The sequence below is a fragment of the Crinia signifera genome, chromosome 2, assembly GCF_055691185.1.
Source record: "Crinia signifera chromosome 2, ASM5569118v1, whole genome shotgun sequence".
NCBI lineage: Eukaryota > Metazoa > Chordata > Amphibia > Anura > Myobatrachidae > Crinia > Crinia signifera.
In genome coordinates, this window is record NC_139218.1 from 266,987,570 (window position 1) to 267,000,222 (window position 12,653).

Sequence of the window (12,653 nt, forward strand, 5' to 3'; positions counted from 1 at the left end):
CTCCACCCTGCCCCCTTTCTGTTGTCAGTGACCCCACTTATTGATGGGTCACTGTGAAGGCTAATCATCGCAAATGCTGGGTCGCTCCTGGGACGGACCCATGTCCAAATACCTGGTGCGACTCAGCATTTCTGATGAGATAGGGGTATTAATTACATCCGTAAACAGCAAAATAATAAATGTTCCCATGTTTTAAGGACAGAATTATTTTGATAACTAGTCCCCTGTATGTTACAGCAATAATCATTAGTAGAACAATACAGACATGCCAGTTTTCCAGAAATGGAAATATATTTAATATAATTTAAAACATTTGGAGTCAATTTAGTGTTTTGTATAAGGATCCGAAAGAACAATGGTGAAAATAATATAAATACAAATACTGCATACTGTACATGGAGAAGATTTACATTATTTTGCATCATGAATTAAAAGTAAATATTATCAGGATTATATTAGTCAACATGTTGGAGGCTCACTAAAATCAAATGTTATTACATATACTGTAGGGGCAGATTGTTCACTACACTATTCAATTACAGGGCTACAAATGTGACATTGTAATTTCTTTAGAAATCACTACATATTTTTTCTCACCCCTCCAGAGCAAATCAGATTTTTCCTAAAATTATTCATTTTAGGAAAATAAACCAGGACTTGCTATGGGACCCGGAAGCACCCCCTCCTGAGGCAATTGGAGCTTCAGTTAATATCTCATTTCACCTTCCGAAGCAGTGTCTTCTTTATCCAGTGTCAGGAGCCGAGTCTTCTGCAGCAACAATGAGTATGATGCATATGTGTTTGGAAGAGTGTGTGAGTGTCTGTGAGTATATGTAGTAAGTGTGTATGAGTGTGTGTGTTTGCATAAGTGTGTACTATCTATCACAGGTGTTTTTCACCTCCCCTACCCCTGTGTAGTGTATTACATCTCCCAGCACCTCCCAGCACCCCCAGTACTCCCATCACCCCCCACTCCCCAGGGGAAAATTCCAGGAGCAGCAGAGTCCACCCAGACCACTGGAGAGGTACAGTAAGTATCATTTTTAAAATACTTGTACTGCAGGGTTTTTAGCGCTGAAAACTCTGTAACCACTTTTTTAATTGACTACCACAGGTATTGAATCATGCATAGACATGGTAATGCAAAGTTGGGTGTGAGATATGTGAGGCTTTATTCCTTACTAGTCCTCACAGCCAGTTGAATAGGTAGTATTACGATATGAGTTTTCTTTATTTTTTTGCTTTAAAGGAACTATAAATAAATAAATTTAATTATCATTATTTTTTATTTATCGAAGTTAAACTTTAGTGAGGACTGTAGTCTAGGCTTTTTAATGATGATTGTTAGTTTTGTTATTAACCCATATATGGACTTTATCTTATATTAGTGCTCTCTTGTACTAAGGGGTCAGGCTTCATATGAGAGATCTCACAATGATTTAAAGATCTTGTACATGTGAAGTGGAGCTGGCTGAGAGAGGTACAGTAATACAGAAGGCACTAGGCTAATGCACTGTGGCTCTGGCAGTAATTGCCGGTGAGGCCAAGAAGTTAATAGATCCCAGTGTTATTGAATCCTGCATTGCCTCTTATCATGATAAGTGCTGTTATAGTACATATGCCCCAGTATGCGCTATGACTCAGCAGCCTATAGCTGCAGAAATAGTGCCCAGCTGTGCTCGGTCATTCGTGGGTCAGGGTGTGTTAGGGCTCCCTTTGTGTGGAGGCCACAGGGCAATCCATCCTCAGGTCACAGAAATAACCATAAATGAGAACAGGCAATCATACAATTCTATTTATGTGCGTGGAATCAATGGCAAATGTCAGCAAAACTCCTGAAACTGCCATTTAGAGTTTGAACCACATTCCCCATGTGTTTCAAGCTTCAGAAAGTGAGTATTTCCAGGCATGTACCCAGCAGGAAATGCCATCTATAGATGGCTTTGCCTAACAGAAACCTATGGGCTTCTTTACTTATAATTTTCCAATGAAGGTATTCAATAGAGGGTTCCAATAGGGTCACTCCCAGTGTTACATGGCTCACACATGTGTAGAAGTACTCCAGGGTCATACACCCAGAAGTCCTGTGGTTGCAAAGGACAGCTCTAATTACAAGATATTAATTGCAATTTTGTTTGCATTCATAGTTACAAAATGCTACTATGCCAGCGATCATTGGTGGGATGTACAATTTGCCCTCTAACATCTCATAACCTACATAGGTATATGACTACTACTGTATATACGATCTTCTGTCAGAGGCACAAATAAGCAAACATGTATGTAAGGTTAGAGTCCCTTTAAAAAAAGATTATATGTTCACCCTTTTTAACTGGAACGAGATAATCATCAGATAGTCAATATTAATTACCGTTTGGGCTGTGTATTTCATTGCTCCAGGAATACATTCCATAAAGCTCCTACAGTATATTCTAGTAGATGAGGTAACAATCATCCATTATCTACTGAGGAATCACACATTGTAAGAGATATTGCTTACATAAAAAGCCCTGCTACGGTTTACCTTACAAGTTCTGGCAACCAAGTATTTGCTTAAATTTGGTAATTGTAGTAACTATTTCCATTGCCATTAATTTATGAAGAAAACAAAGGATAATTAATATAACATATACGAACATTAATAAGTCAAAGGCTGCTCTCTAAAAACAGATAGACAAATAGGCTTTTGTGTTTACCTGTTAAAAAAAAAATACTCACTACTACTCACAGAGCGACTCAGAGATAGGTGCAGTTAGCACAGACACAGTCTTCTTCTAAGCAACAGCTGTGCTAAAATATGTAAAAGCTGCCGTAGGTGTCTTGAGTTAAAATAAGCTGGGGGTAATTTACCAAGATGTGTATTCTACCTCACATGTGAGATTGGGGGACAGAAAATAGAGTGTCTTGTACTGGTGCACCTAAGAAACAAATTAACTCATAATATATAACTTTTAATGATTTTTAGTTAAAATTGTTGCGAAATAAAACCAGACATACACAAAATATAACAGACACAATTAAAAGGAAATAAAGAATCTACTTCTTATTTATTTAGAACCCTCTAGAAGATAGTAGACAGGATCTGATTGGTTGCAATATACATCTTAGTAAATTCCCCTCACTGACTGGAGGCTTCTGTGAACTGCTGCTGTCTAAAGCTGGCATACATCAGAAAAATTTCAGGCCCATATGCACAATTACGATGGGTCGTGCGATGCATTATGTGTTGTTTCGGGACAATGCGCGGGCCCACGAGTCGTGAGGTTGATCCTCAGATCTTATGTGCTGCACGTAATATCTGAAGATGCTGCGAACAAATAGTATGGTGGGAGTTGCAGATCTTACGATCTTATGGGGTCTACACACATAGCGATTGCAGGCCTTTTTCTGAGCGATGTTACTTAATTTAACTACATCGCTCAGAAAATGTCCCTACATTGCTGTCTGTCTAGGGGCCATAGTAAGTGTGATGCGCGGCCCTACACGTCGCTATCACTGTATAACCAGACTGCTGGATAAATCTAGTAAAATCGCACAGTAAGAGACAGCACACCGCCCGCGTTTTTTTGGTAGCGTGCGACAGCGATGAGCGATCTGCATCACCAAGAACCCACCCTGCCTTTTTTTATTTACTAAAATCGCCCATGCTAAATTGCTCAGCACAATCACTGGTGCACATCGCAGACACTTTCTGAGAAATCTAGAATCTGGGAAGCGCATTGAGAATTGCCCATGCTAAATCGCCCATCACTGGCGCACATCGCCATGTGTGTAGCCTCTATTATGTGAAATTACACACTTAAGATCTATCGTGTGTCTGGGAAGCTGTCGGGGAAATCATTAGGTGACTCAGATTTAATGCTGGTCGCCATTTTAAGGGCGCAACATCTGATCATCTGCTTGACCACTGGACAACCATTTTACCATCAGATTATACATTATGGGCCTGATCTGGTTGGTTTGCATGGAAGAAAACCATGTGCATGCAGGTGGGGTAGATGTAACATGTGCAGGGAGAGTTACATTTGAGTGGGGTGTGTACAAACTGATATCTATACTGCAGTGTAAAAATAAAGCAGCCAGTATTTACACAGCACAGAAACAATATAACTCACCCAAATTGAAATCTCTCTACGCCTGTTATATCAGCCCCCCCCCCCCCCCTTCCTGTAGTGCACATGGTTTTGTCCATTAAAGTAGGTGTTTGCTTTTGCAAACTAACCAGAATCAGGCCCTCTGGTCAGTTAAATCACACTGCTTGCTCCACTGAAGCTGCAGGATGCATCTACTAGCTTCCGCATGCCCAGAAAACAGGGCCGACATGCCCCCATTTTCTGGAATGCTTCCTGCCATCATCACCAATTGCCAGCGGGGTGTAAAATCTGCTGCTCCAATGGCATTTGCAAAGGCAAAATTTCAGTGCCTTTATTCCTTAACATGCCACTCAATAAATACGGGCACTAAAATGTTGCCTTTTCAAATGCAATTGGAGTATATGATTTTTCAAGTCCTTAGGAGTGCTGCATCGTGTATCTTTAACGTCTCTGCTACTTTTGGATCCAATCCTGTTTGGATATATATAATGGAGGTCACTACGGGTATCGGTGCAACACAACTTATTTACTGGGTATATACGTCTACGGCGTTTTGGGCCTCCGCCCATCTTCAGGAAACACGGACTAGTATCGTGAATACGGGCGGAGGTCCAAAACGCCATAGATGTACTATGTACACAGGAAATACGTTTTTTTGCACTGAGACCTAGAGTGACACATATTATTGGAGGTTGCATGCAAGCTAATTGCAATCAAAAAGAAGCACAGACACAACAAAGAGGATTATATATATATATATATATATATATATATATATATATATATATATATATACAGTGGTGGCTCCTACCTCTTTCAGGGAGGGGGCTGCCTCGGGCGGCAGGCACCCCCTCCCCCTGTCGCCGCCACCGCTGCCCCAGCCTTCCCATCCCCGGGCAATCACTGCGGATGGAACGCAAACAGTAGTTTTTACCCCATCAGTAAAAACTACTGTTTGCGTTCCACCTGCGTTCCTAACATCAGGAAGTAGGTATATTTGATTCACAGCTGACAGTGATTGTCTAGTTAATGTGCTGGGTGTACACATGTGTCAGTAGGCCTATATCCTGCCTGATACACTGATGTTGTTTCTGCTGTTGTCTTGACAAAGACCGAGATGGGGTCAAAACGTTGACTTATTTATATGATGGATTAAAAAAGGACTCTTGTGGCTACTATTACTTGGTGAGTGCTCCTTGCTGCAAGATCAATTATTTTACTAAAACCTTTGGATATTAATTGGTAGCTCTGAGGATGGAACTAATTTATGGATGCCCCAATCATTTGCACCAGCTTCTGGATGTGAGTGCAGACTACACCCAAATATATACATATCCATATATACACACACACACACACACACACACACATATACACACATAAACATTCTGGGCAGCACGAACAAACTCCATAAAGAAAGAATGCAACAGACATTATGCTCAACAACGTTTCAATGAATTGAATCATTGCCATCAGGAATATTGGTTTAAGTAATCAAAATGTTGTTGATCATACAGAATAGTGTGTGTTGCATTCTTTCTTTATGGAGTCCATTCATGCTGCCCAGTGTGTTTGTATATATACCGTGGACTGATGGAAAGGGCAATTACTCTCACTCAGCAATAGTTAGCCAAGAGTGCCCATAGCAGGAATACGCTGAAAATATTTTCCCCGATTTTCCCAGGAAATGAGCAGTCACCAAAATTTGAAAAAAAAAAAAAAAAATACCGGTAGTCATTTATTTTAATCCAAGTGTTAGAAATCCTCTCCAATTTTTTTATCCAAAACCATTGACCTTTATCAAGGAGAATCCAGTGTCAACATAACTATCATGTCCTTCACATAGTCATATGACCCGCCAAATGCCTGTGGGGTCATTGGCGATGTCCTTTGTTGTCTGCACATGCCGCAGTTAAATATGTGGCTATCGTCAAAGACTCCTGGAATGTGGTCACTAACGATATTGTTTGTAAAATCATTTAATCATAGGTGTGTGCATGAGGGATTCCTGTGTGCCCAGGAACCCCATGATGTCTGGCACCACCCTCACACTTGCCTGCTGCACACTACTGACACCCCCCCCCCCCTCAAACGTCTTTAGAAGCACCTGCTTAGGACTGTATTACTTGCCTGCAAGTTGCCACCAGTTGTTGACCTCCCGGGATATATATATATATATATATATATATATATATATATATATATGTCAGGAATAAAAAGAACGTCACTCCCAGCTCTTTAAAAGTGCAAAAGACTTTATGTGTCTGTGCTGCCAACGGCGTTTCGAGCCTGCGGCTCGTCTTCAGGACAGTAACGGGAGTGACATTCTTTTTATTCCTGACATGCATGTACCAGAGTACCACTCTGGATGAACGGGCACCCGGGCCAAGTCTCATTAGTACGCCAAGAGGTGGCTCACAGTGCCGGACCCCTGCACAGAGTATATATATATATATATATATATATATATATATATATATATATATGTAAGATCATCTCCTGCCATGCTGCCTTTATTCACTGCTACAACACTGGTGAGTGACTCCCCTTTTTTAATTCTATATATATATACATATTACAATTTAAAAAAAAAATCCATAAAATGCATAAATACAGCTGCTCCTTGAGCTTGGAGTAATTCTCTTTATCTTTAACAATTGAAGACATTGATGAAGACGATTACATAAGAAATACCCAATGTGTTTCATCTCTCAGAAACTTCCACAGGGGTAAAAATCTCAATATATTTTCAACTTATAGTATAACAAATGTCTCGGCAGGGAAATTATGAAATGAAATTTGATATGGGCAATACCCAATTGTGATACCATGATGGCAATAATTGTATCACTTAGTCTCATATGGAAGATTAAAATCAAGCAATTACCAACTTTGATTGAATGTTGGCAATTGTTGTATCACTTAGTCAAATATAGAAGGTTAATATCAAGTTTAAACCAATACAATTTTGTGATAGGTGTGTCCTCCTAGGGCATCTAGCTGCAAGTGTGGCAATTGCAGCTAGATACACATGCACATGCCTATGGATTTAGTGTGTAAGCACTATGGGGTTTATTTTGGTTCACTCCTTCTGGCTAATTCCTTCTTAAACCATGTACACTGCAGGGGGGGGTAGACGTTACTTGTGCAGAGAGAGTTAGATTTGGGTGGGGTTTTACTTCAAAGTGATCTTTACTTCAAAGTCAAATCTATATTGCAGTGTAAAAATAAAGCAGTCAGTATTTTTCCTGCACAGAAACAAAATAACGGTAATTGTGTATTATCAGGGCGCCCATTACGTAATTTACGTAGTAGTGTATTCAGAATACCAATACAGCACTATGCTGGCTACGTAAACTACGTAAGTGGCTCTGGAGCCCTAAAAATACACAATGCTTAATATCCCCACTATCTACATCATACCCCCATTATCCACGTCGGTGTGGAGTTGATTTTCTAAAGTGTGTCGATCGCAGCGAGCCATGGAGCCCGAAGCGTAGCGAGCGCAGCGAGCCCCGCGCGGGGGCCGCGGTTGTGCGCCCGATCTCCACGCTTCGGGCTCGGTGGCTCGCTGTGCTCGCCACACTTTATAAAATGAACTCCATGCCGATGTGGATACTGGGGGTATAACGTGGATAGTGGGGGTATGACATGGATAGTGGGGGTAAAAATGCTGGTCTATACTTACCCTCCTCCGGCCCGGCCACCGCATCGATCCCCGCTGACTCACGCTGGGATCCACGGTGACTCCCTGGCTGTCGCATTCAGTCCCTCTGCTCCAGCACTCGCCACGGACACTGTACGCAATTTGCGTAGTGCATCTGGGGGAGCAGGGAAACCATGTGATGCGCCAACAGTGGCACTACACTGAATTACTTACAGTGTTTGCTGCGAGTGCCAGAGGAGGGGGACTGAACGCTGCCGCTGGGAGTGACCGTCGCTGCCTCCGGGGAGTAACAGTCGCTGCCGCCGGGGAGTCATCGGGGATCGCCGCCCAAAGAAGGGTAAGTATAAACCACACCACCCTGCTCCCAGTGCTGCCTCCTGTATTATCACGGCGCCGGCTATGCTGACAACGTAGCTTAACCTACGTTGAAAACGTAGCGTAGCTGGGCACCCTGATAATACATAAGTACCAAAATAACTCACTCAAATCTAATTCTCTCTGCACATTTTACATCTGCCCTCCTGCAGTGCACATGGTTTTGTCCATCTAAGAAGGAATTTGCCAGAAGGAGTGAACCAAAATAACCCCCGATATCAGGGAGTTCCGGGCATCATTTGCCGTGTCCTCTAGTGTTTACTCACTCTAATAAGGGGCACTGCTTGAGAAATCGCAGATCTCTCCATGGTATAACTCTTCTTGAATGTGATAAAGCAGTGAAAGTCCTGATATCTGAAGTGCTTCGTGAAACAAGGCATTTCACTGCTGCTTGAACAGACCCATAAATCTCACATGTTACTGCTGGCAGTATGTTGGTGTGTACAATGCTGGGATTTGATCCTACCCTCACATACACGTTCACGTGAGGCATGATTTTCAAATGAACTATAAAAAGAAATAAGCCTTGAAAAAGACGGTTCAATAATTTTGTATTTCATTGAATATTCTGAGATAGAAAGCTGTTCCACTTCCATATCTTTGAGTAAATTAATGTTTTTACCAGTTATTTCGATGACTAATTATGGTGAAGTGACTTTCAATTAAGTATGCATTTATACTGCCATGTAAATTAAGCATTTATGTTATATTAGGTAGGGGAGAGTTATTTTAATGTGGGTGTAAATTAGATTTTAATGTAAGTGTACAATGAAGTAGGTGGCTTTCTATGCAATGTGGCTGAGTCCATTCACTTTTTATTCTAGCCATCACCACTGTGACAGATTGGCATGGAAACCCACTCTATATATCCTGTGTCTGTCCTCAATCCTGTAGACTACCTAGTCACCAGCAAACTCTTTACCACACTTTAACCATCATATTCTGAGGATTGGCAAAAGGGTAAGTGTGGACCTTTGCAGAGGAAGACAGGTGCTGTAAGTGATTGATATCAAATGATGATTTGCACCAGTCTCAATAATTGGGGTAGAATCTGACACTATAAATAGGTACTCTATTTACCTATGATATTAACATGTATGTTTAGTTGCTGTCATTTATTATTGTAAAGTGGACAAAATGTCCCTTGAGGCTCCTGAATATACACAGTAGGTGCACAAGTACTGTCTTAGGTTTCCCCATGTTCTTGCGGCCATGGTATTTATTAAGATAAATGAAGCCAATTGTGAAGCAGTCCCCAGAGATCAGCTGTAATGTTTTATTGTCACATTGTTGGTACCTCCATCACTACAATTAGACTTCCATTGCTTTATGCTAGCTCACGGTAACATACTAAGCTAATGACATGATGCATTAAATATGTTTCCAAGAAATTAATAGCTGACAATATACCAGTTGAAACAATATATAATCCAGTTACACTGATTAGCTATTAGATAATTAGTGTAATGTATTCAAGACAAGCATTGTGCTGCACTGTATTTCAGGGTTTATAGTGCAATAGCTCCCCCCTCAGATGACTCAAAGAAAAAAACACGGAAATCAGTATATACCTAGACGTCTGCCATGGAAAATATCCACTTTCTCGTGGAATTATAGTACCCTCTACTGGTATATGTTCATATTACCATTCTGTGATTTTATTGGGATTGTGGGATGGGTTTTTTTTTTTTTTAATTTACAGAATGACACAAAATCTTACTATGCATCTTTTTAGAAAGTGAAAAGATTTTTTTATCTATTTATTGGCAAATAGAACATTTATTGTGCTTAATGATGATTACCTATTTTCCATTGTCCTCTACGGAAAATACACACAGGGCATAATATTAAGTGGATAAAACAACATACATACACACATAAATATATATATATATATATATATATATATATATATATATATATATATATATATATATATATATATATATATATATATATATATATATATATATATATATAGACTGTGGTGTGCGGACCGGCACTCTCCCCTCCCGACAACAGCCCCGGTGCCTTCCGAGCACAGGAGATATCAAACAAGCAAGAAATAGGCGGCACTCCGAGGACTTCTTAAAGGCGTTTTGTATTGCGGTCAGGACACCAACGTTTCGAGGCTTACGCCTCTTTGTCAAGGTGATGGTTCACTGTTTTACATCACCTTGACAAAGAGGCGTAAGCCTCGAAACGTTGGTGTCCTGACCGCAATACAAAACGCTTTTAAGAAGTCCTCGGAGTGCCGCCTATTTCTTGCTTGTTTTATATATATATATATATATATATATATATATATATATATATATATATAGATATATAGATATATATCTATATAGATAGATAGATATAAACATATCTATCTATCTATCTATCTATCTATATATATACACACACACACACACACACACACACACACACACACACACACACACATACACATATATATCAGTTCAAGATAACTGTGCTTACAGGCAAACAAATGCTGAACTAAGGTTGTACATTAAACCCATGCATAGAAAAGTCCACTTATTCACTCTGCACATCCAGCACAGCATTCTAGTTTCCTACTGCAGCAAAGGACACAGCTATAAATCACGCCTGGCTATACAATATACAGGGAGAAAGTGACTACAATAATGTTGAGGATATGAGAAGCATAATTCCCATTTAGCAGTCAGATGACAGATGATGGATGTATGCGGAGTGACACACCATAGAAACACTTGCTATAGTGATTTCTCACACAAAGAAGAGTGTATGATCTAATACACAGTCATATCCCCCGTATCACTCCTCCACCAAACTGCTATGCACAACGATGATCGATATCGATTCTGTACCAGACACAAAAGCTGTATTTATGGAAGGGGGGGGGGCAGAGTTATCTACTGTGTTACAGGAAAGAAAGAGCCCCCCAGGGATGTGCTCCCTGCCCCCTGTGTCAGGGATGGCTGGTGTGTCCCAACTCTGCATTCCTCCGGGGACCCCATCCTTAGGCTGCATGCTCCCTGCTCCTGCAATCTGTCTGCAGCAAGCCCCATAGCCTCAGAGAGTGCTGAGCACGGCCACAGGCAGGACAAGGACAGCAGACAGGTGGAAAGGAGATCCAGATTATTACTGTGAGGAGTGAGGACACTTGTTCGCTGGTAGAGGTGCTGGGATCTGTGCATCCCGGAGGGGGGGAGGAGCTGAGCTGAGAACTGTAAGGGCCACCAGTAGCAGCAGCAGCCCCATCATCTTCTACTGAGGGACCACATGCAAGGTGAGAAGGAAATCATGAAGAGCGCCTGAGCAAGGTGACAGGAAGGGTCGGAGATGATGAGGCACATCTGACATAATCCCAGGCCCTAATACAGCGGCAGATATAGCACATTCGGTGAGCACTCTCATGCATTTTATTACTGCTGCACAACTGTGTGGTTGCTATGCGCAGTGGGCACTGTGTGTGACTGGAGAGTACTTCGCAGTGTGACTGGCAAGGTGATGGGTCGATGTGATTGAGAGGGTACTGGGAAAGCGTGAATTCCTGGATGATGGTGAAGTGTCGCTGGCTGGGTGCAGTGTGACTGGCAGAGTGCTGGACAGTGAGACTGGCAGGGTGCTGGGAAGTGAGACTGGCAGGGTGCTGGACAGTGTGTCTAGCTAGGTGCTGGCAGTGTGTCTGGCTGGGTGCTGCTGGGCAGTGTATCTGGCTGGGTGCTGGGAAGAGTACCTGGCAGGGTGCAGGGCAATGTCTCTGGTAGGGTATTAGGCAGTGTAGCTGACATGGTGCAAGGCAGCGTCACAGGAAGGGTACAGGACAGTGTGACTGGCTGGATGCTGGTCAGTGTATCTGGCAGGGTGCAGGGCAGTGTAACTGACTGGGTGCAGGGCAGTGTAACTGGCAGGGTGCTGGGCAGTGTGATTAACAGGGTGCTGGCAATGTGACTGGCTGGATGCTGGTCAGTATAGCTGGCATGGTGCGGGTCAGTGTCACTGGATGGGTGCAGGACAGTGTAGCTGGAAGGGTGCTGGGAAGTGTAGTTAGCAGGGTGCTGGGAGGTGTAGCTGGCAGGGTGCAGGGCAGTGTAACTGGCAGGGTGCTGGGCAGTGTGATTAACAGGGTGCTGGCAATGTGACTGGCTGGATGCTGGTCAGTATAGCTGGCATGGTGCGGGTCAGTGTCACTGGATGGGTGCAGGACAGTGTAGCTGGAAGGGTGCTGGGCAGTGTAGCTAGCAGGGTGCTGGGAGGTGTAGCTGGCAGGGAGCTGGGCAGTGTAACTGACTAGGTGCTGGGTAACAGTGACTGGCTGGATACTGGCAATGTGACTGGCGGGGAGCTTGGCAGTGGGACTGGCACGACTGCTCTCAGGAAGTGCACAGCGATCTCCTACATAGTAATGTCTGCAATAAGTGCCTAACACCTGCTGAGGGACAAGTCTTAGAGGACGAGGTAAGGGCTCAGCTACCTCAGCAGGAGCTCTCCCTGCACTAGTGCGGACATGCATGGGAAATAGTTGCTAT

The 12,653-nt window shown here is 42.4% G+C and overlaps 2 protein-coding genes across 4 annotated transcripts in view; one reads left to right on the forward strand and one right to left on the reverse strand.

Moving 5' to 3' along the window:
• The window catches only part of GABRB3 (gamma-aminobutyric acid type A receptor subunit beta3), a 357,556-nt gene that overhangs the window by 211,468 nt on the left and 133,435 nt on the right, over positions 1 to 12,653 (reverse strand). The window lies entirely within an intron of this gene.
• The window catches only part of GABRA5 (gamma-aminobutyric acid type A receptor subunit alpha5), a 176,535-nt gene continuing 175,020 nt past the window's right edge, over positions 11,139 to 12,653 (forward strand). The window contains exon 1 of one of the 3 annotated variants that reach the window (XM_083168577.1): positions 11,139 to 11,410. The gene's annotated coding sequence lies outside the window, so the exon portion shown is untranslated. Of the gene's footprint in view, positions 11,525 to 12,443; positions 12,583 to 12,653 lie in introns of those variants that run through there. The other 2 variants (XM_083168576.1, XM_083168578.1) reach the window with 2 other exon arrangements.